This window comes from Peromyscus maniculatus, chromosome 1 (assembly GCF_049852395.1).
Source record: "Peromyscus maniculatus bairdii isolate BWxNUB_F1_BW_parent chromosome 1, HU_Pman_BW_mat_3.1, whole genome shotgun sequence".
NCBI lineage: Eukaryota > Metazoa > Chordata > Mammalia > Rodentia > Cricetidae > Peromyscus > Peromyscus maniculatus.
This window is the reverse complement of record NC_134852.1, coordinates 103,673,664-103,701,383: the sequence shown is the minus strand read 5'-3', so window position 1 is coordinate 103,701,383 and position 27,720 is coordinate 103,673,664. Positions and strand designations below refer to the sequence as shown.

The 27,720-nt window shown below is 40.5% G+C and overlaps 1 long non-coding RNA gene across 10 annotated transcripts; it reads left to right on the top strand.

Moving 5' to 3' along the window:
• Positions 1-69: 69 nt before the first annotated feature.
• LOC107403062 (uncharacterized) lies at positions 70-23,976 on the top strand. 10 transcript variants are annotated; one of them, XR_006073842.2, is made up of 4 exons: positions 70-4,326; positions 8,185-8,941; positions 9,045-9,219; positions 12,220-14,166. It is a non-coding gene; the product is annotated as an uncharacterized LOC107403062 (long non-coding RNA). The 10 variants fall into 10 exon arrangements; XR_013043209.1 differs by lacking the exon at positions 12,220-14,166 and adding an exon at positions 23,757-23,976 and having other exon boundaries at positions 4,917-9,219; XR_013043207.1 differs by having other exon boundaries at positions 4,917-9,219.
• Positions 23,977-27,720: the final 3,744 nt, after the last annotated feature.

Sequence of the window (27,720 nt, the reverse complement as noted above, 5' to 3'; positions counted from 1 at the left end):
GAGGTCCGTGAGGGACGCAGAGGCTACAGCTAGAACTACAATGCCCAGGATGCTCCGGTCGGAGTGCCCAGAGAGAGACCGGACCGGCCGCCATGTTGGAGCTCAGGAGCTGCTGCGGGCCGAGGCTTCGGCGCTCGTGGAGCTGAGAAGTGGCGTGGTGAGAATGATGAGGCAGAGGATGTAGGGGTTGATAACCTCGAGCACTGGCTGGGACTGGACGGAGACTACACTGGGGATGGGCAGGGCCGTGGGACCGGCGATGGCCTCGCGAGTCGGCGTGAGCTTCAACCCGCAGGGGTTGCACAGGGCCTCACGCCTTTCCCTCGGCTTTTTACCCGGGGACCCAGGAAGTCGCTTCACTTCTGGGCGCGAAGGAAACCTTAGATTGTTCCTAGCGGGACAATCTGGGCAGAAGGTGTCTTTGTTGTGTTCCGGGGGCCGGGGACGGCGGGCCTCGCGCCAGGTTGGACAAGAAGCCCGCTTGCACCCGATGAGTGGGGCTAAACCTAGGTTAATTTTTTTTGTCGTGTTGCCATTTTTTCCCCTCTATCCCTCATGCCCTCTTCCTCAGGTGTCTGACCTCCCCCCCCACCGCGCGCGCGCGCATCCTTCTCTCTCCCCCTCCCTCTGTCCCTCTCTCTCCCCCCCCCTCTCCCTCCCTCCCTCTCCCCCCTCCCCCCCCCGCCCCCGTAATGATTTGCAAAGGGCCTCAAAGAAATCATTGGTAGATAACTGAGCGCGAAGGGTTGTATCTTTGGTCCCGAAAATAAGAAAGTCAAGGAGCTACCAAAAGAAGTTAGTACCTAATCTTTCTTACCCACCAGCGAAAGTGAAAGACATTAAAAAGGGACTGCAAGTGAGCAATCTTACTCAGGATAAATGCTGAATGAACTATGCTAAAATACTTCGGATACTTAAAGTTGGTAACCATGCATCACCAACTTACCTTTTCTTCCTTTGTTAGTATATATTAACAAAATTATGCAAAACAATTATTTCGTTGTGACATCTTAATGCAGATAACCTTAGTTAATGCATTAACCAACCCCTTCCATTACCCACTTTGGTACCCAACCAATTAAAGTGCATTCAGTGTCTTCTTTGGCATATTTCAAATGTATGATTACTTCAAGAACTTCTGAGTTTTTTTTTTTTGTTCAGCATCTCAAATTATCTGTTTCCCTCAGTTGCATAACTAAAGCAGTACTGTGTGTTTGTTTTTCAGATTCTGAAGTTCACTATGGAAAGATGGGAAATTTTGCTTCCTACCTAGGGTCTATGAAGAGTTAAAAATGCTGATAAGCATAACTTGTGTTGTTTATTCTCTTTTGCATTTAAATTTGAAAACTGAGTTTTGCACAGGAGATGTAGCTCGGTGGTGAGGATTCACTTAGCATACTCAAGGCTCTGGTTGGATGCCCAGCACCGGTTTGTTTGCATCAGTGAAAATACACGATATGCCTCTCTTAGAAGTTAATAAAATTCAACGGGTAAATATATCTTCCTTTCAAAACACTAAGTACATTGGTTTTTAAATTGCCAAAACACAGTGGGAACAGTCAAAGGTGTATGCAGATGATGGCAGTTAAAAAAAGTTTTCCAAGATTCATCTTATGTTGTGAAAAGAAGCCAGGAGAGTGGCAAAAGCCATTCTTGCATAAATTCAACCATCTAAAAGCCTCAGAAATATTGCTGTTCTTCTGCCTGGAATGATGGTAAGTACTAGAAAGGAAACAAAGTGCTTACCATTTCCTTTCTGCCCTTAGGTTTAACTGTAGGGTTTAGGCTAATGAATCTTTATAAGACATTTATATGAGCAATAATCTTAGTTTGAGTTACTGTGGAAGACTGATTTATTGAAAGAAAAATAACAGATTGTTTAGAAATAGTGTGAAAAATGGGACCAATATAATATAATGGATTCTATAATTTGTCATGTTATTGAGTGCTTTGAAGTGTTTTAGCCTTAAAATATAATGGATACTCAACCATAAATGTGTGGTAAAAAATAATTGGTATATTTTAGAAAGACTGTACAAGTTAAGTCTTGAATAGGAAAAAAATTTTTTCATGTTTTTTAGAAACATAAGGCAAGAAAAGGAAAACATTTTACCAGGGGAAAAAATGTATTTTCAGACCTTCTCTTTGATTAAGGAAAATGTTTGCCATAGTGTACATTTCCCTAAGTGGACACAGATGGACATACCATTTGGATTTGGCTACTGTGGGTTTGTTTTTTGTTTGTTTGTTTGTAACAATCTTTTAATTCATTCCAGATAATAAGAAAACTTATTTCTCATATTTTAGACATTCTTAACTTTGAATTGACAATAGTTAGGAAATGAAAGTCTCAGGTTAGTACCATAGCTATGGTATTTGTAACAGTTTGACATAGATTTTGCTTCTGGATTTACTATCTGGCTTAAGGTAAATGCAGCAAATGTCTCAGTGTCAAATTTAAAGTCTAGCTAGGCAGTAGTGGCACACACCTTAATCCCAGCACAGGAGGCAGCTCAAGGCCAGCCTGGTCTAGAGACGAAATTCCAGGATGGCCGGGCTACACAGAGAAACCTTGCCTCTAAACTTAAATAAATAAAAGTCTAAATGACTTCAAATTATTTTACCTAGAAAAGCATCTACCACCTTTTTTCTCTTTTACCATCTTATTTCTCAGATTTTAACAGGTTTGGACAATCAAAGGGACACATAGAACATGTCTTTGCAAGAAGATATGCTGATAAACCTTGTTGGTGAACATAACCATTTCAGGAAATTTAGGTATGCAGAGTTGCTCAACTGTAACCAATTATGTAAGTAGGTATGTGTTCATAGGCTTTTGAGATGCTATCTGCGGGAACTTGGTGTAAAGAGTATTCCTCTTGAATTGTATCTTTTTTTATAAACGGCTTTATTGAAATGAAATTCACATATGCAGTTCACCTATTTAAAGGGTGTAGTCCAATGAGTTTTAGTTTGCTCAGAGTTCCAGCCATCAACACATTTATACAAGAAAACTATACAAAACCATGCACTTGTAAGTATGAGGAAATAATTGTGGAAAGATTTGGATCTTTCTCTAAAGAGGTAATATACAAAGCTTATTATTATGAGTAAAGTTGACATACAGTGCTTCAATTACAGTTGAAATACTGCAAGTAAACAGCATGTTCCTTGTATGTAATTCGTGGGTTTTACTGGAAACACTATTGTGGAATAGGTAAGTGACAATTATATGATGCAACACTGTCAGAGTTGAGAAATCATTGAGGGTGATGCACTGTTTACAATGATCACTTTTTCTGTATGATTATACTGGGTATTAATTTTAGTCTAATGAGGCTATTTCATTTTCAATGTTCATGTTTGTGTGCCTTTCTAAAATTCTGCTTTTTTTTTCCTATTTCTTGCTGCTTTTGAGATGGTTTCTGAACATTTTTTCCCCAGAAGGCATTGTTTTTCCATGAAGGCTTACTAAATTTGTTGTTTTTCATATAAACTAAATTAACAATATAGTAAAAAGTCACCAGATTTCATGGTTTAAGGAATGAATCGTGGAATAGATAAAAGTGCATGCCAAATAAAGATAAGAGGTTTGAATCTGAAAAATAAATAATGGCCGGGCAGTGGTGGCGCACGCCTTTAATTCTAGCACTCAGGAGGCAGAGCCAGGCGGATCTCTGTGAGTTCGAGGCCAGCCTAGTCTCCAAAGCGAGTTCCAGGAAAGGCGCAACGCTACACAGAGAAACCCTGTCTTGAAAAACCAAAATAAATAAATAAATAATGGGAGGGACTGGCAGAATCAAAAGGGTTTCTTTAAAGATGTTAGAAGCAACAACCTATTTATTTTTAAAGGTTTATATGTATGGATGTTTTGCTTTCATGTATGTGCTTGCTGCCCATAGAGGTCAGAAGGCATCATATTTCCCTTGGAACTAGAGAAATAGATGGTTCTGAGCCACCATGTGAGTGATGGGAACTGACCCTGATCTGCAAAAATAGCAAGTGCCACTGAACCTTCTCTATCTCACAACTTATTTAATCCCTCTCTTAGAAGATAAAGTCCCATCCTAATTCATTGCACAGTGGTCACCTACTTCCTAAAGGAATCTGAGGACATTGAGCTCCCACTCAGCTGAGAAAACCAGCCAAGGAGACGATCTCTGAAATACTTCTGCAATCATTTTCCTGCATAATGCTTAATGGTTTGGCCATTGGGCCTGATGGCACTAACCTGTAATCCTAGGACCCTGGAGGTAGAAATGGGGAAACTGACTTGGAGCCCAGCCTATACTGCCTAGGGAATTCCAAGCCATCGTGAGTTACATGGTAAATCCCTGTCAAATCATAGACAAAATTTTGTTGAATTCTTTTTCTTTTCTTTTCTTTTTTTTTTTTGTGTGTGTGTGAATTCTTTTTATTTTCATAATTGCCATTTTCAGTTCTTTACTGATTATATAACCAAACTTGTGTTTTGTGCATTTTTTGATGCTACTCAAAAAAAAAAAAAGACATAAATAGTGGCCATGAACCTTACTATTGAGTAATTTCATTCTAAACGGTGGTATTTGCTCTTCATGGGTATATCATTAATGCACACCAACTCCAATTGTAATCCTGATAACCACTATTGGAGAAAGTATTAAATGTACAGTGAATGGGGCTGATCTCTGCCCAGCTACCTTTATGAATGTCTGTCACTGATAGGAGAAATCCATAATGATTGAATTTATTAGTTTACTTAATGTGGGTAGTGTGTGATTGCGTGAACAGGAAAGATGCAAAAGGAGAAAAGCAACTGACAGGCAGCATAAGCCTCTGCAAATGTCTTACATTCATTTCTAACAGTTAGGAATTAAACTTTACATTGCCTGAAGTCATTCTCATCCCATTGCTTAGCGGGTTTTTTTTTTCCCTAGAGATTTAACTGGAAGGATAAATACAAACGAAAAAATAAAAAAAAACACTAAGAGTTACATAAAATGAAATACTTAAAAGCATCAGAGGTATTACAATGTCCTGGCACTATAGTTCATCCAGTTTGTTTAAATGTAGGTCCATTTAATCTCATGAGATGTATATATTCTGGTATGGGTATAACCTGGGATATTTCTAAGGAAAGACAATATGGCTGCAGGTTAAATTACTGTGCTGTTAATTAATACATTTTGAACAACAAAAAAAAGTTGCAAAGCTTGTCTAGGATTTTATATTCAGACTACTTTCTGTACCTGGCAATTATAAGACTGAATCTACCAATCGAATACTTCAGCCACTGGTAATAAGGGAGACACATTAATAAATGTAACTTGCTTTGAATCTGGACTCCAAGATTCAAAGAGCCACTTGTCACCCACCATCACCCCTTTCATTTTTCAGAAACAGAATCTCTGTAGCTGTGGGCTGTCCTGGAACTACATAAACCAGGCTAGCCTCCAACTCACAGAGATCCATCTTGGAACCATTTTTTTCTGCTAAGCTAATTGTGGTAACTAATATCTGTGCAGTGGTCTAGGATAAATTTCAAATAACCTAAGTAGAAATAAGTTCTTTTGTTTTGAGACAGGTTCTTTGTACATCCTTGGCTGTCCTGGAACTCACTATGTAGATCAGCCTGGCCTTAGACTCAGAGATCCTCTTGCCTCTACCTCCCTTGTTCTGGGGCTAAAGGCATGCACCACCAAGCCTGGCACAGAAATAAGCCCCTGTTGACTATCATAGTTGAGGGAAGTAAATTTTTAGAGCTCTGTTAAAATTGGCTTAAAAAGTATTTGACAGGTGGGAAATAATTCTTCTGGTAACACTGGAGATATTAAAATGTGTATGCTCTTTGAGGTCAAACTAAAGTTTGTCAAACCGTTTCTACTATTGTACATCATGGTGGTTAAGTATATTACCTATAATAGTCTATCAGCAGAAAGTTGGCTTTGTCATTTAGTAGGCGTTAGCAATAGAAAGATGAGTCTCAGTTCCATATGACGTTAGCTTATTCATTCTCAGCTTTTACTCATACAAAAGTTATATGCCTACTTCATTGATTTTTCCAAAGAATTAAGGAAATACATGAAAATGCTTAATATTCAAAGGGCAGTATTGTGTGGTGCTTAGGACATGAACTGAGGCAAAAATAACTTGCACTAGGAATTACTAAATGCTAAAATTTACTTAATACTTTTTAAGCATTAAGGTAGATTTTCTGTATCTTAAGTTACAAATCCATGTTCCTTTGGTTTTGACTGCAGTCAGTACTTCATTTAGTGATATCCTACATAATAGACAATTTACACTTAACCAAAAGTTCCATCAAAGATTGAAATAAGGAGAGTGTCTGAGTAATATAAGTAAACCCATTCGGGGAAATGATGTGCAGATACCTAAAGTTGTGCAGGTGGGATGGCCTGCTTAAAGAATGGCTGTATATAGGAACTCCACAGTCCTAAGTGGGGGGGGGGGGGGATCTTAATGTCTAGACTCTTCATTTCTGTACTGACTATATGGCAATCTAGAGGAATGAGGTTTGAATCAGTCCTTTAAAAATGTATTCAGCACAATATTAAGTCCAGTAATAGGGAGGCAGAGGCAGTCATATCCCCCTGAGTTCAAGCCCAGCAAACAGGGCTACATGATGAGATCCTTTCTCAAAAAAACAACAGAAAACACCAATGTAATAACACCAAAGTCAGACTTCTCAGTATAGGTGGTCCTAGTTCACTTGAGTTTTCCCCTTTCCCTCCCAGACACTTGTATTGCCACTACGGCTTTGTGAGTGCAAACAAGTACTACCATTAAGCTATATGGATAGATAGCACCCTTTCTACTTTTTGAGTCACTGACTGAATATCGCAGGCTAGAGTTGAACTTTGAAAATTTTGATTGTAGGCCTAGCTTCTAATTCAGTCTGCTGCAGTCTATAGAGCTCTTCAAAATCAAGACTGTTTACATGCATAAACTACAGTGCATTTGAATTAGGAAGAAAGTAATCAAATAACTAAAAAATTAATCTTTACAGAGAAATAACATGATACCTAGCAATGCCTCAGCCAGTGTCCAGCAGACATTTCAAGCTACCTGAAGCAGTGTTATAAGGAAATATCACTTCAGTTGGGATAGTCATGATTACTGCTAATACTATAATTTGTTTACATTAAGTTTCTTAATAAAAAAGTACAAATAGCCGGGTGGTGGTGGCACATGCCTTTAATCCCAGCTCTAGGGAGGCAGAGCCAGGCGGATCTTGAGGCCAGCCTGGGCTACAGAGTGAGTTCCAGGAAAGGTGCAAAGCTACACAGAGAAACCCTGTCTTGAAAAGCCAAAAAAGAAAAAAATGCAAATAAGCAATGTATACTTGCATGCCTTTAATCCCAGCAATGGGGAGGTAGAGGCAGGCAGATATCTGTTGGAGGCCACCCTAATCTATAAAATTGAATTCCAGGAAAGCCAGGACTTTTAAGCAGATAAAAAGCCATGCACTGAAATTTACCAGACAAACGATACATGTGAAGTCTGTACATTTAGTAATGTTTTTATTTATTTGAGAATTCAGTACATTTTGATCATATTCTTCTTCTGCCAGATTCTGATTAATAGAAGTCACTGAAAGTAGTAACTTATAACAAGTTTTGAGTCACTGTCCAAAAGCCCTTGATTTAAAACCTTTGTTAAGATTTTTAATAGCATACCTTATATTCATTGATTTCATACATGTAAATAATATAACTTAATTCTAGTAACTATTCTCATTACTGTATCCAAGGCCAATTAAGCCAAATATAGTACCTTGCATTCAAAGGTTCGGGTAGTAAGACAGACACCAACCTGAGCTATATAGGCCTTATCTCAAAAATAAATAAAATCTCAGCACAGAAAATTTGTCCCTGATCCCAAATAATTCAAAGTGCTTATAAAATTAACTTAAGAGGCTGAAGAGATGACTCAGTAGTAAAAAGCAACGGCTGCTCTTCCATAGAACCCAGATTAAATTCCCTGCACCCACATGGTGACTCCCTGTGGGCTCTAAGTCTTGTTCAGGGGATCTGATTCTTTCTTTTAGACTCTGGGCACCAGGCATAAATAATGCACAGACATACAAGCACATAGTAAAAAAGGGAAAAAAAATTAGATGCATGAATTTAAGGAATTGTTCATGATGAAACCTTGATATTAAACTCACCCATTCATTTCTTACAGATCCAATACAGGTGTCTGGAACATGTGGGTGTGGCTGTATCTAGTGGACCTGGTACATGCATACTACAAGCTTGCCAAAAACACGGAGAAAGAAGAGCAATATTAGAGTATATTCAATTCAAGGAGCATCATGGAGACAGTACATGGCAATACTCTGCTCAGTAAATAAGCTCGGAGTTGTTTCTAATGTAAGAATATCTTAGCATCCTAAGGTTACATTCTCAACAGAAAACAAATATTGACATATTTAGCTATCATTTTCAGTACTTGATACAGGAATTACCATAGTTTTGAAATGTAAGCTCAAATCCAGGCCATGCAGGTAACTGAGCAGGTAAACCTGAGTTTGAATCCCAGAACCCACTGTACAAGGACCTCATGAAAGTTGTCCTCTGACCATGTGTCTGCCAACCTGAACTCGTGCACATATACATTATACACTAACAAGTAAAAACAAGTCTGCCTGGCAGTATCTGTTAACAAGGAAAGGAGGTGAGAATACAACTGATTGGTTCAACCTAAAGTCCACTACTCAATCAGGAGGACACAAAAAGAAAATTGCATTCTTGAGTATTTCCACTCTCTGCATATAACCCAAAGAGGTGCAGCAACAATTGTCAAACAGACCTGGTGACAAAAGGCATACCATCTGGATGGCTTCATAAACAGCAGGACTTGGGAAGTTGGGGGCTTAGAGCTAACTTATAGATACTAAATCCATGTCTCAGAAAATAAATCCTGGTTGCTGGGATTAAAGGTATGTGCCACCATTCCTAGCTTACAACTGCATACATTTTAAAGACTTTTAAATGTATATAAATATTTATGCTGCAATAATTTTCTCTGTTTTGCCTTCACAGTGTAATCATCCAACTCTACACCAAGAAAAATAGTTGCAAAATTTTGGAGCTTGTGCTTATACCTCACAATTCAACAGTTCTTAATCCCTCCATACACAAATATGTTTTCATATGCTTGTCCTGAAGGAAAAGCAATTTAGGCAGAAACATTCTTTGGACAAGGAAAATAATAAAGGTGAAGAATGATTCCCAAGCCCCTCTGATCCACAAAGGAAGCCCTAGATCAGTGTCTAATTTTCAATTGAAGAAGAAACAGTTTCATTTAACAATTAGAAATAAGTACCAAGCCAGGCAATGGTCATGCATGACTTTAATCCCAGCACTTGGGAGGCAGAGGCAAGCAGATCTCAGTGAGCTTGAGACCAGCCTCGTCTACAGAGCTAGTTCCAGGACAGCCAGGGCTGTTACACAGAGAAATGCTGTCTCAAAAACAAAGTGAGTACCTGACACTAAAGCCTGACCCTGTCAGTACTGATACAACTTGCTGTGAGTGGTCCTTAGTAACAAAAACATGTATATCTATAATGCCCAGTGCTCATGCCGGTGAGCACATTGTAGTGCACACATGGACACTGTTACTGTAAACTCCAAGAGTTTGGGCTGGAGAGATGGCTCAGAGGTTAAGAGAACACTGGCTGCTCTTGAGTTCAATTCCCAACAACCACATGGTGGCTCACTCCAAGAACTTGAATGCTGCATTGTTACTGATCCTAAGCACATAAAAGAAAGGACATGTGACCAATTATTTCCCTTTCAGAGCAGTTGTCTACTTGGGTCATATGGTACAGTAAATACAGTGGATATGTCACAATCTCAAAATAATGACTTTGAGACACGGTTTTACATTGTAGCCCAGGTTGGCCTCAAACTTGGCGATCCAATCTGTTTGCCCCTGAATTCTAGTAATTTTTTTTTAATGAGCGTTTACATTTTATGTGTATGTAGGCTGGAGGATATGTGTGTAAGTGCTGATGTTGGAGGAGGCCAAAGCTCTCCCTGGAAGTTAAGGTACTATGAGGTACCTAACTTGCGTGCTGGAACCCAAACTCCTGCCCACTGCTAGAGCAGCGTTCTTTGTTTTGTTTTTTTCGAGACAGGGTTTCTCTGTAGCTTTGGAGCCTGTCCTGGAACTCGCTGGGTAGCCCAGGCTGGCCTCAAACTCACAGAGATCCACCTGCCTCTGCCTCCCTAGTGCTGGGATTACAGGCATGCGCCACCAACGCCCGCCTGCAGCGTTCTTAACCACTGGGCCATCTCTCCAGCTTCTTGAGAGCTACTTTTTTTTTTTTTTTTTTTACTTTAGTTCATTCATTGAGTCCATATGATCCTACTTTTTTCCCCCCTGAGCCTGCTCCCACCCAGTCTTTTGAGACAGGACTCAAAAGTTTCCCAGATTAGCCTATAATTTAAAATCCTCTTGTTTCAGCCTTGTAGGAACTGGGATTACAGGCTACCATACCCTGTTGTAAAAATAATTAGAAGCCAGGTGTGGTGGTGTGTGCCTTTAATTCCAGCATCTGGGAGGCAGAAGTGGGTGGATCTCTGAATTTAAGGCCAGGTTGGTCTACATAGAGAATCCCAAGACAGCCAGAGCTATGTAGACGTTTTGTTTTGTTTTTTGAGACAAGGTTTCTCTGTAGCTTTGGAGCCTGTCCTGGACTATCTCTGTAGAGCAGGCTGGCCTCAAACTCACAGATCCACCTGCCTCTGCCTCCCGAGTGCTGGTATTACAGGTGTGCACCACCACCGCCCAGCCAGCTTTTTTTTTTTTCTTTTTTTTTTTTTAAGATATCTAGGAACAAATGTATACTTTTATCACTTGACCAGTAAATTGTAGTCTACTAATCTGAAACTAATAGAGGTAGAAAAGTTGCCTTCAAAATGTATAATACCAACTGGGCAGTGGTGGGCACACACCTTGAATCCAGAGCCACGCAGATCTCTGTCTTGTCTACAGAGCAAGATCCAGGACAGGCACCAAAACTACACAGAGAAACCCTGTCTCGAAAAGAAAAAAGTATAATACCCTCTCCAAATTAATTACAATAGCACAACAGTTCAAATTTCTAGCCCTTCTTTCTTTCACTGCAGCATGACTTGTTCACACACTAGCAAGCTGCATTTAGCAGCCAGATAGTGTTGGTACGTGAATATGCCCTTTTCTTCTGTTTGGCATGAACACAGTTATGGTGTGATTGTTTAATTCATATGTTGTTAAATTACAAAACTGATATGTCCCTTAGTTTTGTAATATTTGGCTTGTCACATTTTATAATTTTTGTAAAATTTTGTACTAGAGGTTTTTGAGATCAGGAAATACTGTAGATTTCCTAATGAAATCCTTTGGTCTGGGTTGGAAACTCAGTCCCTGATTCCCAATATAACAGAACCTTGCAACAAGGACAAGTAGGACAGCCTGTGTATTTAGGGGTAGGATGTGTGAGGGATTGGAGAGACGGCAGATCAGTCATGAGCACGTGCTGTTGCAAAAGTCCCAGTGCCTTTATCCAATGCCACATAACTGCCTGTAACTACAGTTCTAGGGGATCTGATGCCCTGTCCTTCATGAGCATCTGCATGCATGTGATGCACATACACTCAGACATAAATAAAATTTTAAATGGGGGCAGGGAAGAGCTGGAGAAATGGCTCAGAGGTTAAGAGCACTGCTTGCTCTTCCAAAGGTTCTGAGTTCAATTCCCAGCAACCACATGGTGACTCATGACCATCTGTAATGAGATCTGGTGCCCTCTTCTGGCCTGCAGAGAATTTCTGGAGACAACACTGTATATATATTTAAAAAAAAAAAAAAAAGGCGCTGGGCGTGGTGGTGGTGCACACCTTTAATCCCAGCACTGGGAGGGAGAGGCAGGCGGATCTCTGAGTTCAAGGCCAGCCTGGTCTCCAAAGTGAGTTCCAGGAAAGGCGCAAAGCTACACAGAGAAGCCCTGTCTAAAAAAACAAAAATAAATAAATAAATAAAAGCTTGTCACAGCATTGTAAAAAAAAATTTAAATAGGCATTGTTAAAGTTTGTGTCATTATCTATTGAATGCCATGACCCTAAAAAACAATACAGTATCAAGTATATCCTCTAAAGATATGCCTGCAAAATATCTCTAGAATGAGTGAATGAAAAGGAGTTATGCCCTGAACTGAGTTTAATTGGTTTTTAGATTTCTAAAACTGAGTGCCTTGTGATCCTGGTGGCAACAGAGGTCATAAGAGGTTGTTAGATTCTCTGGAACTGGAGTTCTGGATGGTTGTAAGCCCCCAGGTGAGTGCTGGGAACTAAATGGTGGTACGCAAGAGTAACGTGTTCTCTTAACTTCCTAGCTCCAAATTAATTTTTAAATTTTTTTGGGGGGGTGGGTTTCTCTGTGTAGCTTTGGAGCTTTTCCTGGAACTCACTCTGTAGCCCAGGCTGGCCTTGAACTCACAGAGATCCACCTTCCTCTGCCTCCCGAGTGCTGGGATTAAAGGCTTGCGCCACCACTGGCTAATTTTTAAAATTTTTAATGAGGTCCGGAGGAATAGTGTAATGATACTATGCTTGTCCAAGGCTCTGGGTTTGATCTTCAAATGGCTACATCCACTGATTGGCCTTTTATTCACAGAGATCTGCCTGCTTCTGCTTCCCGAGTGCTGGAATTAAAGCATGTGCCACCATGCCCAGTCCCGATCTATGTTCCTATTATCTAATAAGGTTTTCTATCAAAGCCCCAGCAATAGAAAGGATATTTAAGGATCTGCCTTTACACATTCTAGCATTAAAGCTCAACTAATTGTGTAAGTAGGCGGTTCTGTGATCAAATTCTACATAATCTTTGCCTCTTACTTGTCCACTTACATTTGTGAACGAAACTGTATTGAGGAGTTGAGGCTGTAGCTCAGTTGGTAGTGTTTGCCTAGTATGCACAAAGTCCTGTATTTGGTCCCACCACTGCAATAAACAGGCATACCTGTAATTCCAGCACTCAGGAGGCAAAGGCAGGAGAATCAGAAGTTCAAGGTCTTCCTCGCCTATTTAGTGAACTCAGAGGCTAGCCTGAGATTCTGCTCTTTTTTTTTTTTTTAAGCTTTGCAATAAAATGTATCACTAAGTTGTAAATTTCCTTTAAAATTGGGAACTAAACCATTTCACATTCCCTTTTGGGCTCAAAATACGTTTTCTGTTTCTTCAGGAAATATTCATTGGGTATCCACTAGGTGTCAGATAATACAAAGATAGAGATTCTGGAGACAATATAAACAGATATCCCATGAGAACCAAACAGCCTTACAAAGAGATAAAAATAGATCTGCAGGCCAAAAGAAAGTTGTATAAGTACTATACTGTCAATGGTAGAACTATTAATTTTATACTGTGTGATCATCAATATCAAACCAAATGCATGCTGGCCTAGGTTATGTAAAAAGCCTTAAGGACTAAAGAAGTCAGGTGACGTGACAGCACTATCAGTAGGAAGTTGAGAATAATAAACTCAAGATAAGCTTCCATGCAGGATGCTAGGAGTATAACCTACAGTCTTCTAAGCCAACCACTTTTTCTTTATTTGGTTCTGTTTTTGTTGCTTGCTTGGGAGCCTGAGGCTCTGACCTCTCTACTGTTAAATTTATCTTAATTCCCATCTGTCTTTCCTAGCTCTTGCTACTAATTTGTCCATTCCCTTATTAATGCAAACTTTAATCTTCAATAGATTTTCTGCTACCAGGGAAGTAAAAAGGAAAATTTTCAAAGATATCTCCCATCAGTGATGAAATCTCTACCACTGCAAAGTTACACAGAGTAGTGCTGCACTGCGCCTGTCCTTGAACAAAATGAGGAGCACTGATAGACTATGGAGCTCCTTTTTCTGTTTTTTGTTTGTTTGTTTAATCTTAATTTTTAAATTGACATTAGGTTTTACGCTCTTGCTATATGGTTCTGTAAATTTTCACAAGTAACAGTCATGAAAACACTACACTCAAGTTCCGGAGCAGCTTCACCCCCACAGCAGTCTCGTGTCACCTCATAATTTTTATAGTTAAAGTCATTTTTTCAAAAAGCCATGTTTGAACGTTCCATGTATGTTTATCCATTATTTTTATTTTTGTTGGGTTTTTTTTTGGGGGGGGGGGTTGTTTTTGTTTTTGGTTTTTTTTGGTTGTTTTGTTTTTGTTTTTGTTACTACGTTTCTCTGTGTAGCTTTGAAGCCTTTTGTAGAACTCCCTCTGTAACCCAGGCTGGCCTGGAACTCATAGAACCGCCTGCCTCTGCCTCCCAAGTGCCGGGATTAAAGGTGTGTGCCATCACTGCCCAGCTCTATTTTTATCTTTTTAACGTAGCATTTCATTACACCAGTTTCCCATAAACTATCAGACATTAGGTCAGTGATCTATTTGACAATTCCCATGGGTTGGCAGGCGTCTTTTCCACTTCACCATTTTTGGTTTTGGGTTTTTGGTTTTTTTGTCAGACTTAGTTCATTTTTGGCCTGAAGCATCAACTCTTCTGCTTGACCACCTTGAAGCATGTCTTACAATTTTTTAACATCTGTTTTTACTTTGACTGTATCCATCTTATCATTGCTATTTTGTGTGTTTTCCATAAGCTGCATTTTTAGGGAACTGCTTAAGAACATTAAGAATCTTTGTGTGCAATATTGTTAGCTTTTTGTGTAGAATATCCTACACAGCCATTCCCACTAGGACAGCAGTCTTCAACTAACTCAACATGACAGTGTCTGGAAACCACAGTACCTCAGTCCACTGGGCTGTGATTTTTGTTTTGTTTTTTATTTATATATTTATTTTGAGATAGGGTCTCCCTATATAGCTGGAGGTGCTCTGGAGCTCACTATGAGACCAGGCTGGACTCAAACTCACAGAGATTGGCATACCTCTGCCATTTGAGTGTTAGGATTCAAGGTGTGTGCCACCACGCCTGACATTTTTTCTTATTTTAAAAATACATCTTTTGGAGTTGGACAATGGCTTCTATGGTCATACAGATAAGGAAAGGGCACACCACTTTATTGCTACTCATCAGCAACTTCATAATTTAAGCTTTAGGGAAATAAAGGATTCAAGAGAGGCAAAGGATGTATGTGTTGGGTCAGAATCTGTTAGTATAGAATGGAGTCAAGAGATTTGGGAAGATAATAGGGCCTGACCATTGGATAGTGTGCATGGAGATAACTATATGTGTTTATGTATTGTGTTTTGAGTAATATTAGATCCCCAGATTCTCAGACGAGGAATGAAAAAGATGAGTCCTGAAGAAGAGTAGCCTCTACATCTGTACAGACCCATATTCTAGTGTTGACTCTGCCAGTAACTTCTTTATTGTGTTTGTTTGATTTTGTTTTGAGACCATAATCCTCCTGTCTCAATTTTTAAATTTCTTTAGTAGGTTCAGTCTGGCTTGTCAGTAGTGGTGTACATCTTCAATCCCAGGGCTTGGGAGGCAGGGTCTCTGAATTCAAGGCTAGCCTAGTCTACAGAGTGAGTTCCAGGACAGCCAGGGCTACACAGAGGAACCCTGTCTTGACAAACAAAGGGGGGGGGTTGGTTTGGTTTGTTTCTGATACAAGGTCTTAATGATGTTGGTTTCAAGCTCAGAATCCTTCTGCCTCTGTTCCCGAATGTGCTGTTATAGGCATGTGCCACCAAGCCTGGCTTGTCTTCTAAATTTAACTAAAGAGACATCTGTAGATAAGATCAAAGCAAATCTATCATAATCTTCTCTTCAAATTGCATGTGGTTAGATCTTAACAACTGGTCTAAGTTGAATTTAAGTAGGTGCAGTTCTCTGACCCCAGTCTCATTTCCAGAATCTGTGAGTTCAGTGCTCCTTTTAGAGTCTGGGAGTTCTGTGGGACCTACAGCTTGCCAGTGCTCCTCCTAGAGTCTGGGAGTTCTGTGGGACCTACAGCTTGCCAGCATTCTACCTGTCTTCACCTCATATCTGAAGGTGCTGTTTTTCTGATTTGATTTTTTTTTATTTTTAGTCTTTATTCATTTAGTACTTTTTATATACTGGAATGTTGGGCTTTTAACCTACATTATTTAAGGATTTTTACAGTTTGCCATAGTTTATGGGTGTACAACATGGAGATCGCACCATACCTCTCCCATCCTGTATAATGTAGTCTGACAGTACAGACTCATTTCAATGATTATTACAAGAAGTCCTTAAAGAAGGGAAGAAGGTGGAAGGATGCATGTGAGATTAAATTGATATGTGAAAATAATTAACTTTTGAGATCTACCATGTGCTAAGTACTTTATACATGGAGTACGTGTATGTTATTATTGTTTGAGACATGCTCTCTCTATGTAACCCTGGCTGGCCTGGACTTGCTCTATAGACCAGACTGGCCTTGAGTTTAAGGGATCAGCCTGCCTTTGCCTCAGTGAGTAATGGGATTAAAGGTCATTATGCCCTAGGGTACTGTGATACACTCTTTCTGGCATTGAGATAAACAGATTTCACAAATGCAGCCTACATTATATTGAAAACAACAAAACTTCCAAAACAAACTTATACTATAAATCACTTGAATTTCTTTTCACTTTGTATCTTTAGACAAAACCTCACTCAGTTGGCCACCGGTCACAAGTCTCCTGAGACAGACCTTGAACTTGTAGCCCTACTGCTTTAGACTCTTGAGAGGCTAAAACTACTAGCCTATGTCACTAGGCCTAGCTAAGTCACTAGAACTGTTCAGAATATTTGTTTCTGCTGACCTCCCCTTTAAGAACAAAGACAATGTGAGCCTTTGCATAGTGTTGAAAGAATCAGGATTTTTCTAGCATTCTAAGACAGTACTTTTTAAAGGAGTTTAAGAATATAATAGGCTACAGTGTGTGTGTGTGTGTGTGTGTGTGTGTGAGAGAGAGAGAGAGAGAGAGAGAGAGAGAGAGAGAGAGAGAGAGAGAGAGAGAGAGAGAGAGAGATTGTCCTATTTTGTTTCTCTCCCTTGCTGCCCACCTCCATTCTCCCTGTTCCCTCTCAGGCTGGTTTCCTTTCTCCTAAAATAGTTCTGCCTTCTGTCTGCATTCATATCACGTGCATTCTATATCATGTCACGATATTCCATTACTCCCCCCACTTAAGATCTATGCCCTTGACACCGTGATCTCTTAAGCATTTCCTTTTGTTTGAGACAGGATCTCATGTAGTTCTGGCTGGCCTCAGGCTCACTATGTAACTGAGGTAGTTCTTGAACTCTTGATCTTTCTGGCCTTGCCTCACAAATATTGAGATTACAAGTGCCACGATGCCAAGCTAAATTTCTTTTTCTCCCTCAAGATTTTAAAATGACGCCTTTAATCCCAGCACTCGGGAGGCAGAGCCAGGCGGATCTCTGTGAGTTCAAGGCCAGCCTGGTCTACAAAGTGAGTTCCAGGAAAGGCGCAAAGCTACACAAAGAAACCCTGTCTCAAAAAAAAAAAAAAAAAAAGATTTTAAAACGTTGCATATCTAAGTGTTTAGCCTCTGTGTATGTATGTATATTGCATGCATGCCTGGTGCCCATGGAGGTCAGAAGAGGACATCAGAGCCTCTGGAATGAAATTACAGATGGTTATTATCCTCTATGTTGGTGTTTCAAAACAGAACTAGAGTCCTCTGTAAGAGCAGCAACTGTTTTCAACTGCTGCACCACCTTCCTAACTCCTCAGGCTGTAGTTCTTAATGATTTGGGTGCATGAAGCTCTTAAGGATTTTATGAATGTTTTGGATCTGTTCAAGATGTTACCCCTGCCCCCCCCCACATACATATAGAGGGAATTTTCCAAGTCCCCAACCTTCCTCTTAATGACACTACATCTGTGTATAAATGCTTGTAGCTCTTCTGGGATGTAGTGAGGATGCATGACTCAGGTTAAAACTCAGTCCTGGAAATGTATGAGTATCCACATAGCCTGAAGGGAGCTCCATTCATCTGTATGATACTATTAAATGTTGCCACACCCTAGTGATACTTTGTGGACTTGAGAAAAGATACACCAGGCATCCTGATGGTTCATAAATAGGCATGCTGTGTTTTTCTCCTGTGAGTAGAAATTGCATTCATTTTGTGTTTAGACTCATGAATGTGTGATGTAACCAAATGGTTAATATTGCCTTTTTTTTTAACCTTTGAAGTACACAGTATGCAGTTTTACAGATAAAGGAATGAGGATTGCTCTCATAGACAGCATATTTTGGACTTCGTAATAAGTGATTACTCTTGTTTGCTACCCCTCTCCCCTCTGAAATTCACTTGGAATCCTTTAGGTCAGCCCCTTTGAAATTTATTTGGATAAACAATGATGACAAAAAACAATTGTCTTGCCACATAGTGACAAGTGACATAAAAATGACATGTAAAACAAGTAGTCTACTTTGAATATAGCATAACCCATAAAGTTGTGAGGGTCAATCTGTGCATGTTTTCTCATACCTGATTGGTGCTCCTCTTGTCAAGGAATCTTCAAGAATATCTACTATAATTTAACCAGAGCAGCTATCTGCTTACTGAAGCTCCAGAAGCATTCGCTCATTTCTTCATGAGCACAAGCCTGCTGGGCAAGTAGGTTTATGATGGAAGGAATGCAGGTTATTTACTATTTTCAAAGTGTGGAACAGGGAGTCTGCTCATCAAATGGATTCCTGTTCTGAGCACTTGATATGTGCCAAGGCCTTTTAATTTCCATGTCAACTTTTGGGAAAGAATGGCTCTCTCATTAAAACTCTCTAGTCTACAAAGCACAGCTGACGTCTGAATGCTTACTGTGGATAGTGACTGTCCCATGGGCCTTTCATGCATTTCTCATTTGTTTTTCTCATCTGATCTTTCTAAACAGCTCAATAGAGTCTTAATATTGCCCCCCCCCAACTTGTTAATAAGAAAACTAAAATGTAAAGCTGTCAGACAGTTTACAAAACAGGATTGGAAAGCTGGGACTTTGAGCCCTGGCTGACTTGACTCCAGAATCTATGATCCACTTCAGTATCCTCAAAACCTACAGCATTGCCATCAATCATCATTTGTAAAGTTAAGTGTGGCTGTCAATTCTGGTAGTCAGTTAGGGAAGCATTCAGGGGAATCACTGTGCTCTGGGAGACATGGCGCCTTCCCTCTCAGAAGGATTCTTGTGGTAAGATCAGGTTGGAAGGATATGGCAGGCTAAGGAAGGTGGAGGTGGTGTAGTCAGACCTGTTTAGGAACTGATTACATCTGAGCCTCTGGCCTTTTTTGCCTGCCAGCTGACTCAGAGCTGGCAGATGGGCCAGCGCCTGGGCAGGTTGATTTCATGGCTGTATACTTCAAAGGCTCTAATTCCTGGCACTGCTGTACACATTGCTTTTCAGAGAGCACAGTGTTGTGGGGGAGGTAATGCTAGAGTCTCTTGGTTTAAAAGCCCTAGGCAGTGTTTGCTCTAAATTCAAATGTGATGGCTTATTTGGGGGTGGTCAATGAAAACCATAGGGCTGAAAGTTGGCCACTTAAACCTTTAATGCTGAGCAGGCAACAAGTTTGTGAGTCCCAGAGTTAAAAAGTCCTGTGTTCCAAGTGTCTTCAGCATCAACTGTAGATCAATTACTAGGACTTGGTTTTCTTATGTATGACATTTAAATTTTTTATTTATTGGGGTAGAATCTTGCTGTATAGCATGAATGTACTGTGTCGAACAAGCTGGGCTTAAACTTGGAATAACCCTCCTGTGTTTGTGCTAAGATTATAGGTATGTACCACCTTGCCTGGATGAAATAGAATTTTTGTTAGTCCTTCACATGGTTGTGAGTATTAAAGAAAAATGAGTGGAAAGTGCTTACTACAGCACCTGACATAGTAAACAGTCTTTAGTCAATGAAAAGTCATACTTGGCAAGAGAATCTTAAAGCTTTCAAAAGTAAATTATCATTCTACTCAACAAACATCCAAAGAGGGATTTAGTGTTTTAGGTGGGAGAATGAAAAAAATAACCTCTACTGAGCACCTAAAAATGAACTACATATTTTTTTCAAAGTCTGTTATCTCATTTAGAATTTGCAACAGCCCTAGGAAATATTTTTTTTCACTTTGCAGGTGACATGGTAGCCTAGGAGAGGTTTAGTGACACAGCTAACGTCAGAGTCTGCACTGTAAAGCCTATGAATTAAGTAGGCTTCATCTCCACCAGAGCATTTACTTAGCAGCACACAGACGCAGCCAAGCAGCTGCCTTCGAGTCACTGTTATACTGTGTTCTTAGGAGCACAGAACAGAAACAGTGAACCCTAGAGGTAGAGTGATGGGGATCTCAGCACAGGAATCAGTGTTCACAGTAAGACTTTAGGTGGACCACTATGTGCTTAAAAAAAATTAATTACATTTGGGTTTTTGGTGGTGGTGGTGGTTTGGTTTTGGTTTTGGTTTTTAGTTGGGGGAGTGTTCCACTGCATATATGTGGCAGTCAGAAGACTTACAGGAATTACTTCTGTTCTTCCACTATGGTTGGAAGCTTGGGTAAAGTACCTTTACCTGCAGAACCATCTCACTGGTCGGCCATGGAGGATTTTGCTGGGAGAAGAAGTCAGGGAGTTCTTCCCAGTTTTCCCTGTCACAGTAAAAGGAAAAGATCCAAGGGAGGCCTTTCTAGAATTTCTCACAGCAACATTTTAAATCCAGCATTATGATAATAGCAGAAAATTTTATAATTCTAGACCAAGAAACTATCTCCAAGGAGATCAGTTTATGGTGGGAGTAATATATATATATCCTGAGTCTGCATCAGAATCACCTGTACTTCCTTGGGCTTAAGAACTCAACCTGATATTGGTAAAGTGACGCTCTTATTGCATGGTTACTAGGTACTGAGTCCTACTGTGTTCACAGACTAGAATGCTCAGGTGAAAGGTAGCAAGTCTTTTTCTAAGTCAATAATCTCAAATTAATTTTAACATACACCCAACAATATGTGTAAGATACATTCCAAGTTATAGAAACTACTGTAGGTAATGTTATGAAATGCTGGCAAAATTTAAATGGATAGAATAAAACTGAAATTATTTTATTTCAGGGAAAAATATATACTCACACTGGGCAAAGGAGAAGCTTAGCTGGTAAAGTGATTGCTGTGCAAGCATGAGGACCTGAGTTCCAGTTAGCAGAAACCATGTAAAAAGTCAGACCCATTTGTAGGGAGCAGAGGAAGTCCTGAGTAAACGTATTGTTGGCATAGGCACCACCAGGTCAAGGATCCCATAGCCTCAGGCTCAGAAAGAAATGGCAAAGCTTTCCTCTGCTCAATGTGTGGTGTTGATAGTGTGTGCAGAAAATGTCTGCTGTGGCTCTCTTGTCCCCACCCCCACTCTTGGAGATTTACAGCCTGAAGACCACTTTCCCACAGAGACTGCTTCTACCAAAATTAGCTACACCTGTCCCCTTGATCCAGCTGGATACCACAACCCTGCCTCCTTGTTCAGCTGCATGCAATAACCCTTCCTCTCTGCTCAACTCCGTACCATAAAGTTTCTCCATTTGAGAGCCCTGTCAACCTGATCCCAACTTTCTGTCCATGTGTCCACCTGTCTGTCTCTTCATTTCCTCATCCAGCACCCGTCAGGGTCAATCCCTGGGAGCTGTACATAGATGTGGCACACAGTGCTGGGGAGACAGAGATAACTAGCCAGCTTTGTCTATTTGATGAGCCCCAGGTCACTGAAAGATGCCCCTGCACAAAGGTAAATGGCATTCACACCTGCACCCAAATGCACCCTGCAAGAGGATACTCACTGTGAGTTCAAGGCCAGCCTGGGATACATCATACCAGATCAGCCAAGACTACATAACAAACTGTCTCAAAACTTACAAATGGGGCAGGGGGGAATATGCCAGATGGTGGTGGCGCACGCCTTTAGTCCTGGCATATGGGAGGCAGAGGCAGATTGATCTCTCTGAGTTTAAGGCCAACCTGGTCTACAGAGCAAGTTCCAGGACAGTCAGGGCTACACAGAGAAACCCTGTCTCAAAAAGAAAGAAAGAAAGAGAGAGAGAGAGAAAGAGAGAGAGAGAGAGAAGGAGAGAAGGAGAGAAAGAGAAAGAAAGAAAGAAAGAAAGAAAGAAAGAAAGAAAGAAAGAAAGAAAGAAAGAAAGAAAGAAAGAAAGAAAGAAAGAAAGAAAGAAAGGGATGGAGAGATGCTTCAGTGCCAAGAGTGCTTGTTGCTCTTCTGAAGGAACCAATTTGAGTTCCTAGCTCCCATGTTGGGCAGGTCACAACTGTAACTCTAGTTCTGACCTCTGTGGACAACCACACACAGAGACACATGCACATTAAAAAAAAAAAAAGAAAAGAAAAGGAAAGAATTCTCAGTTCTGCTATATTTTGTTCTACATACCATCTTCAATTTATACAGTTTTTTGAGGGAAGCAATCATTTAAAAATGATTGTTAATTTTATGAGATTTAATTTGGTAAGAGCTAGATTTTTTAAAGTCTAAATCTCTTACTAGATTGAGATATATCACTAAATGCTAAAGATGAAAAAAACCCTCCATTTATAATTTTTAACGTGTGTGTGTGTGTGTGTGTGTGTGTGTAGTTTCATGAGTTGGTTCTTTCCACCAGGTGGGTTGCTAGGCTCACACTCAAATCACTGAGCTTCTAAACAAGGATCATTATCAGATGAGCCATCTCACTGGTCCAAAACGTCCATCCATATTACACATCAAATGTAAAGAGTGAATGAGAATTCCAGTTGAGATGGTCAAGCAGGTTTGTAATCCCAACTATTTAGGAGGCTGAGGCAGGAGGCTAGAAAGTTCCAGGCCAATCTGGGCAACTTTGCAGGACCATTAAAATCTTTTTTTAAAACACTAGTAATGTAGCTCAGTGGCAGAGTGCTTGCTTGGCATGCATAATGCTCTGGGTTCAACTGCCAGCATTGCGAAGAGCAGAAAAGCAAAGCTGCTACAGAGGATGCAAGCTGAATCCAAGCGAACAGAAGCTCAGTTGTTGTTAAAGACACAAGTTACAATTCCTGCCATACCTCACTGGCTTGTCTTGTACACTCCATGTAGAGAGCAGTGGTTTATGCCTCAGCATCTGCAGCTTTATAGTAGGAATAACACCTTTAACAATGACCGGTTCAGATTCTTTTATTGGTGGCAAATGATAAGGGTATAGTATGATTTATTAGGAAATCGAAAAAGTATGACTGTCCTAATAAAAGCAAAACCTGTATTTCTCAGATACTTCAAAAATATATATATATCCTTAGACTTAATGCCCATTTTGCTATTTACTAGCCATGCAACTTTGGGCAAACAACCTACAGCATGTTGAAGATTAAATGGACGCTTTAAAGAGTTTAGCTCAACATCTTTGCACTTGGAGCAAGGGTTCGATTTTATCGTGCTACACTCCACAGTGAGCTAGTTATAACACCAACTATTTTCACTTCAGACACAAAAAACATGTGCACATCACCCCCTCCACCTAGTTCTCAGGTGTTGCTCCTATCTCCTGCCTACCCTATCTCATAAGGAGTAGCTGCTCCCTGAAGTCTGTCTTTTATAGATTAACTGTACACTAAAGTTGGCTAGGAGTACACAAACCTTCCTGAGCATGCCCTAGTCTCAAGTTATAGAAGAAGGTCACACCTGGAAGGGCACTTGCTAGAAATCCTGACCACAACAAAAGCCAAACACAAGTCACTTAATGAGCACAGAAACTTTGATCATTTATTTATGCTTCCTTTAGATCCAGTGGAGAGCACCTCTCCCCACCTTCTGTGAATTAGATAAGAAGTACACAGCCCACAGCCCAGAAGCAGCTCCTTCTTAAAACCTTGGCAAACTAAGGCGCCCACCTGTCTGGAACACACATATCTTCCCTTGGAAAGTCATAAAAGATTCTCCCGGGAGGCAAGGATGGTTGTTGGAAGGAGAGAGGCTGCCCTCTCCACCATGCAGCCTTGTTGCTAATAAAGTCCTTTCTCTGTACTCTGCCTCTCCTCCTTGATGAGACTGGGTGGCAGCCAACCAAACCTTCTGTGGTTATAATACTAGTGGGTAGAGGCTGAGTAGCTAGTCAAAACATTTCCTGTTCCTCCTAAGCACACAGAAGGGATGCTTACCTGGCTTCTCCTGTAGGTAGGCCAGCCACCTTGCTGATTCTGTTCATTAGTGTGGAAGCAGAAGTGGCCCATGCATGAACCATTAGCTGTTCTCCCTGCTCACACTTCCTTCTGTCATGGGACTCCGCAGAGTCCTTGGGTGTTTGTCCCCTCCTTTGCTAACCTCCAGCCCAGTCTGTACTGTGGTGTGACTTCTTTTTCAGACAGTTACTGTCTGACCCACCTGGACTCAGAATCAAATGTTCTGTCCCCAACTTCCAAACGTTGGGACTACAGGCATGAGTAGCTCACAGGTGTTACCTCTTGTGTGAAGTCAGGTGGGGGAGTTGTTTGTTATATCAGGTAGCTGAGAGCTTCCCAAACAGAAAAATAGCATTTGGAGACAGGTTCTTTCTATCCAGATTTCCATTTGATCCTTAGCATAGCCTCACTGAGAAAGAGATTGAATCATCACCATCTCATACTTAAGGAAGGTAGGTTCTTTAAGGCTAATAGCAGATAAATACCTAGTCATCTCTGGAGCAGGAACCAAAGAGAGGCTTTTTATGTTTTTGATAGCAAAGTCAGTGCATTCTTCCCCTTAAACACATGTTTTAGACAGCTGGAGAGAGAGAGCTCAGCAGTTAAGAGTGCTTACTGCTTTGCAGAGGACCTTAGTTCAGGTCTCAGCACTCACATCAGCCAGCTCACACCTGCCTGTAACTCCAGCTGCAGAGTACACAGAGGAACTGGCACTCACATGTACCAACTCACGCAAGGCACATCATTTAAAAAAGTAATTTGGGGGCTGGGAGGTGGTGATGCATGCTTTAATTCTAGGACTCAGGAGGCAGAAGCAGGTGATCTCTGAGTTTGTCTAGCCTGATCTACAGAGTGGGTTCCAGAACAGTCAGAGCTACATAGAGAAACCCTATCTCAAAAAAAAAAATTTTAAGTGTGTTTTATGAAAAAAGCCCTGTTCTACTGTAGCCATTAGGCCAAGTACAATGTCTTGTGATCTTGTAAGCATGGGAGAGCTGTGTGAAACTTATATCCCAAATAATTGAGTTTCTTTAGGGATTGAATTTTCACATCTTCAGAAAAGAAGGGAAGGCATAAAAGACATAAAATGAGTTTTACAGTATTTGTCTCACAAATTGGCAATTATTTCATACAAACAAAACCTCTCCTTCTTTACCTATGAAACTGAAATAATGCACTATCTTGGAAGACTAAATGACTAAAACATGGAAAGGCTTCAGCGCAGTGCCTAGTATGTGCTCAAAAAATGCTAGGCATTGCTTTTGATAGATTACATCACCAAAAGATAATCCTGCTGGCAATACAAGCAAAGTGTCCCCAGGTGTGGGTAGGGAGGCATAAGACCAGACTTATCACACACACACACACACACACACACACACACACACACACACACACACACCCTTTCCTGGGGCTTTTGTGGTATTTTATCAATGATATCCTATCCCTGCAGAACTTTTGAGAGCAGAAAGACACCCCCCTCCAGAAGTGAGGCATTTTGGTTCATAGTATGTGACTCACAAGAAGAGCCACATTGTATACAGTATCTCCTTTGTTTAGACTATCATTAAATGTTTTTATTTTATTTCATGTGTGTGGTTGGTTTGCCTGCATGTATGTACGTGTACCATGTGTGCCTGATGTCTGAGGAGGTCAGAAGAGGATGATAGATCCCTGGAGCTGGAGTTACTGACAGTGTTAAGCTACCACATGGGTGCTAGGAATCAAAACCAGGTGAGAAGAGCAGCCAGTATTGATCATGCCATATTTTATATCATATTTCTCATGCACAGCTATTATGAAATACACTTGCTCCCAGGAAAGTGCTGTGGCCTTCCAACTCTATAACTTCACTCCAAGTTACATCTTTCTCTTTTATGGCTTATTTCCCCCTACCCCCTTTAAGTTTGGTCTTACTGTAATAATAAAATTTGCTTTTTTTTTCCAAGATAGGTTTTCTCTGTGTAGCCGTGGCTATCCTAGAACTTTCTCTGTAGACCAGGCTAGCCGAACTCAGAGATCCACCTGCCTCTGCCTCCTGAGTGCTGGGATTAAAGGTGCATGCTACCACTGTCTGGCTAAAATTTGATTTCATACATAGAGTAATTGTAATAATAATAATAGATAAGTTGGAGAAACACATAGTGTACTCAGAAGCCACCGTCCCACTCATCTTCCCATACAGCTATTATTATTTCAAGTACAATTTACTTAGTCTCAAAGACCAGTCACTTTTAATTCCATAACCAGACATTTCAAGCTGCTCATCACTAGTTCATCAAAGGGAGCTCTTTTGGTGCACGTGGACTATTCTATATGTGCTCTTTTCCCTCAGGATATGGCCAGACTAACACAAGGGGAAGAGATCTTGTAAGTAATATTGAGATTTTATTTTTGGATCTTAATGCATCAAGACAAATGTTCATTGTCCTTTTGCTGGTAGTAGTGGCTCTGGTTCTTCATTTGTAATCATATCTTGCTTTAGAGGCTGCCAAGGTTGTTTTCTTTAGGTGCTTATTCCTTTATCTGTTCACCCATCCAACAGATACTCTGTGTGTGTGTGTGTGTGTGTGTGTGTGTGTGTGTGTGTGTGTGTGTGTGTGCATGCATGTGTGTCAGAGAGAGAGAGAGAGCACATGTGCATATGTATAGTGTACATGGGGGCCAGAAAGTAACCTCAGGTCCACCTTTTCCAGACAAGTCTCTCACTGCCCTCCTGGTAACCAGTGATCCCTACAGTCCTGCCTGTCTTTTCCCTAGTGCTGGAATTATAAACACATACCACTAGGGCTGGCTTTCATTTTATGTGGGTCCTGGAGATCAGACTCAGGTCCTTGTACAAGGCAAGCACTTCACCAACAGAGCTATCTGGTCCCCACCGTCCATCCAATAGACATTCATTAAGCAACCAGCATGTGCCAGGCCTGTGCTGGATCCTAAGGGTTTGTAAGCAAGAAAGACAAACTATGAAGTTTACATTTTATGAAGGTAGACAGACAAATACACATAGCCAATAGGAAGTTCTTGAGAAATGTTATGACAGAAATAAAGAGGAAAATATATAAAAGAGTAATTGGGCTGGGTATGATGGCACATCCACATAATCCTAGCATTTGAGAGGCTGAGGAGCAGGATCATAAGTGCAAGACTTGCCTGGGCTATGGAATGAGAACCTACCTACCTCAAAACAACAACAACAACAAAACAATCAAACAAACAAACAGAAAACCTAAAGCAAAAAGAATAAAAAACTAAGGAGAGCCAGAGATCAAATATAGAAGCAATATGGTCAGAGTGGACCTTTCTTTGGAAACATTTAGATTGAACCTGAAGGATAAGAATGAGTCATTTTATTTATTATTATTATTATTATTATTATTATTGGTTTTTTAAGACAGGGTTTCTCCATATGGTCCTGGCTGTAGATCAGGCTGGCCTCAAACTCAGAGATCCTCTCTCTGCCTCTTGGGTGCTGAGATTAAAGTTGTGCACCACCACACCTTTAATCCCAGCACTCAGGAGGCAGAGGCAGGCGGATCTCTGTGACTTTGAGGCTAGCCTGGTCTA